A 4,186-nucleotide genomic window follows, 5' to 3' on the forward strand; every position below is an offset into this window, starting at 1 on the left:
TTTTTATTATTATTATTTTTTTATTAAAATTCCAAGCTTGTTCTGCATTCAGCTGGAAAACAATGATCTCTTGAAGAGTCGGTCAACACTAATGATTTTAACATATTTTATTCTGTTATATTTTATTCTGTTACCAAGTTTATGAAGTTTTTTAATCACTCTGGCACATGTGGATTATTCTTTTATCCTGCACATTACTCAGCACTAAATTGAATATTCGTCTTCCTAAAAGAGGCAATGGATATATTGTTCCCTTGTAAATGTATGCCATAATCAGGTATTACAAATGTATTTTTCAACTGAAATGCATACCATAAAAGAATGATATTCCAAAAACAAACTCCTGTGAATCCTTGAAGAGTATAAACACGTAGAATTGTGTTAGCTGTGACAAATAGTAAAATAAAACAACAGGCATCCTGTTATTTCTGTAACTTATCCAGATTTCACATATTTTAATGGCAATGCAACTATTCGTGCATATAAGATTATTATATTAATGATTGCATGCTGTGATGATTGATAGTACTGAGATGCTAGTAGAACATTTATTAATCCACTAATGATATCTCAATTTAAAACCTGCACGCAAACTAAATAGAGTAGCTACTGTCAAGAGTTGTAACAACACAGACCAAATCTGTTATCTGTAAAAAATATAAGTATATACTAATAAAGTTTGTAAGTAATAAAAAACAGTCATTAACACTGTCACTGTGCATGCTTATAGAATTACAGAATCATAGAACCATAGAATGGCATGGGTTAGGAGGGACCTTAAAGCCCATACAGTACCAACCCCCTGCCATGGGTATGGTTGCCACCAATTAGGTCTGTATGCCCAGGGCTCCATCCTGGCCCCAACACCTCCAGGGATGGGGCATCCACAGCTTCCCTGGGCAGCCTGTGCCAGTGCCTTATCATTCCCTGCAAAATAAGTTACCTTCTAATATCTAATCTAAATCTCCCCTCTCTGAGTTTAAAACTGTTCCCTCTTGTCCTATCACTATCTGTTTATGTAAAAAGTCTGTATTCCTTCTGTTTATAAGTTCCCTTTAAGTACTGGAAGCTCCCTTTAATTGTCAGATCCTAATTTAGTATTTGCTCTGAAAATCTCCTATGGTATGCATGGGCTTCACTTTCAATAAGAATGGGTGTGAATACAGTTTGAGATTACTGACTAACAGCCAACCATCTCTTTTTTGAGGTAGCAGAGCACTGATGCTCCTTGCATGTTCTTCAAAGTGCTATAAATGGGATTTAGCCCTGCAACTCAGAAGTGGAGCCTAGTCACTGCCTTGGAACATCTTACCATCATTAATCCATGTGGAGATGTGACCAGTCATTGGTGGACGAGAGCTCCCTATCATTTTCCAGAATTCAATGTCCTGGATAAGCTGAAAACAACAACATCAAATGGAAATAAGTGAATACAGCCATGATCCAAGGGAAAAGAAGAAACGTGAAACATAGAAGCTATATGTTTTTAAGATGAAAGGGGAAGAACTGACAGAAAAAGAGGATAGACTAGAATTGATTAATTACTTTCTTGAAAAAATGGGAGAGGAAGTAAGAACTAAGTAAAATTAGCATTAGAAGAAAATAAGCTGGTGAATTTAGTGAAGACTGATGGAACACATTTAATTGATGAAAAAAGAGTCCTCCTCCTCAAACTTCAAATTCGAGTATTTGAACTGTCCAAATTTGGTTTGTGGTTGAGATGAAGGGGAAGTTGGGAAGAAAATGAACTAGGATTTTGAAGAGGAAAACTGGCCCACTTGAGGGGTCATCTTAAGTCTACCCTCAAACGTAACAATGCAGAAGATGGCTCATACAAAGCTTGAACTGTGAAACTCATGTTTCAATTTGAAACAGCTCATGAGAAAACAGTGTGAATTATCTGCAAGCTATTGTTTCATGCTATTCTGCTTTTCGATTATTTTTATTTATGGAAACATGCAGATGGATGAAATAACATATTTTGTTTACAGAAGTTGATTTTGGATGCATGGCCTAGTAGAAGCTATATAAAGTCAAACGTCTTGAAGGATCACTACTTTCAGCTTGGCAAAATGTGAAGCAAATAAGTATTATGCTGTTAAATATTGCCATTAAGCAGGAAATACATATGCAACTAGATCACCTAAATTTATGTGCCAATTACAAGCCGTGTTTACATGCTTAGTTGTCTTTCCTCAAAGGCTTACCCACCTTTTTTTATGCTTCCAATTACACAGACAATTGCTATTATTAGGCAAGCAGTAAAAATGTATCAGTTAAAAAAATTGTGTCAAACTTAGAAGACAGAAGAACTGTTGAGAAGCAGTAGACTTTTCACCTCCAATCTCAAAAAAAGAGCATCTGAAGGTTTGGTAGAGTAAATATCCTCTTCTATTTCATATGTTTGTTGTGAAATTTGTTTCATTTATTTCAATTAGGAAAAAAAAAAAAAAAGATATCTTACTCCATTGAAACTCATAGGAACTTCACAGCTTGCTCCCTGACTCTCCAGCAGCAAAGCAGGACCTTCAACAACATTTTGCTAGACAAGACTCTGTGTAATAAATGTGTCAGGTTTTTTTGTGTTAGCTTTTGTTGATCTTTATGCTATAATAAGTCCCTGAGGCTTGCTGTGATTCACCTCAGAATACTAAAGGAGTTAGTGGCTGTTAGAGCTGTACCTCTCTCAACAATTTACCAAAGTTCTTGGGAGTCAGGAGATGTCCTTGCTGACTGAGAGGTAGCCAACGTTATACCCAGCTACCAAAAGGACAAGAGGGAAAATACTGATAGTCTACTCTCCACCCCTGAAAAAGTTATGAAGAGGGTTATCCTGGGTGCTACTGAAAGTCAGTTAAAGAACAAAGCTATAGTCAAGCATAGTCAATATCGGTTCATGAAGGGGAATTCCAACCTTAGTAATTAAAACTTCTATGATAAGGTCACCCACTTGGTGAAAGAAGGGAAGATGGTGGATGTAACCTTTCTAGATTTTATTTAAGCCTTTGATACTATCTCTCACAGCATCCTTCCAGACCAATCATCCAGCTGTGAGATAAACAGGTCGACAATACACCGAGTGATGAACTAGCAGAACTCAAAGGGCTGTGGTGAATGGGACTGGTGGCTGGTGGCTGGTGACTAGTGGTTCTCCCCCGGGGCTTATTTCTAGGGCCAGTCCCATTCAATATTTTTATCAGTGATCTTGATGCAGGAGTGGAGTGCATTCTCAGCAAGTTTTCTTGTGCCACTAAACAGGAAGGTGCTGCTGACTCCTTGAGGGATGAGGGGGCTTGAAGAGGAATCTAGACAGACTGGAATACTGGAAAATCACCAATGGCATGAAGTTCAACAAAAGTAAAATGCTGGATTCTCAGATGGAGCAAAGCCATTCACAGGTACAATCTAGGAGATGAGTAGCTGGAGAGCAGTTCAGCAGAAAGGGCTCAGCATGAACCTGCAGTATGCTTTGGGATCCAGGAGGGTAAACTGCATTTTAGAGTGCATTGCTTAGGTGAAATCTCTCCTTGAATACTGTGTGCAGTTCTGGGGTACATACTATAAAAAGGATGTTAAGGTCCTTGAAATGATCTAGAGGAGTGCAACAAAGCTAGTAAAAGGGCTGGAGGGCATGTGCTGTGACAAGAGGCTGAGGTCCGGAGAAAACACAATTTTCTAGTCTGGAGAACAGAAAGCTGAGAGGAGACCTCATTACTTTTTACAAATTCCTGAGGAGGTGGAGTGGAAGGTACTAGTCTGTGCACTCTGGTAAGCGATGATAGGATGCACAGGAAAGGCAAGAAATTGCCCCATGGGAGGTTCAGACTGGATATGATGAAAAATTTCTCTACTGGGAGGGTGGTCAAGCACTGAAGCAGGCTCCCTGTAGAGGTGGTTGATGCTCTATGCCTGTCAGTATTCGAGAGGGATTTGGATAATATCTTCAATAACATGCTTTAGTTTTCAGTTAGCCCTGAATTTGTCAAGCAGTTGGACTTGATGCTTGATAACCTTTGTAGATCCTTTCCAACTGAACCATTCTATTCTAGTTCTGTTCTGCCATTTATAATGATAAAAATATATGCTAATCAGCAAAAGTTTGGCAACATGGTACATCTTATAATATTTTATGTTAGATGCTATTACTTTAATTTCCAAAAAATTTGAGGAGCCTGCTACAATTATG

The 4,186-nt window shown here is 38.2% G+C and overlaps 1 long non-coding RNA gene across 2 annotated transcripts in view; it reads left to right on the plus strand.

The window, feature by feature from the left end:
* The window catches only part of LOC104909888, a 13,467-nt gene extending 9,289 nt beyond the window's left edge, over positions 1-4,178 (plus strand). Inside the window, exon 3 of one of the 2 annotated variants that reach the window (XR_792653.3) lies at positions 1,208-4,178. This is a non-coding gene — a long non-coding RNA (uncharacterized LOC104909888). The remainder of the gene's footprint in view (positions 1-1,207) is intronic. The other variant, XR_792654.3, reaches the window with a different exon arrangement.
* The last annotated feature ends 8 nt before the right edge of the window (positions 4,179-4,186 follow it).

Source organism: Meleagris gallopavo, chromosome 2, assembly GCF_000146605.3.
Source record: "Meleagris gallopavo isolate NT-WF06-2002-E0010 breed Aviagen turkey brand Nicholas breeding stock chromosome 2, Turkey_5.1, whole genome shotgun sequence".
Taxonomy (NCBI): Eukaryota; Metazoa; Chordata; class Aves; order Galliformes; family Phasianidae; genus Meleagris; species Meleagris gallopavo.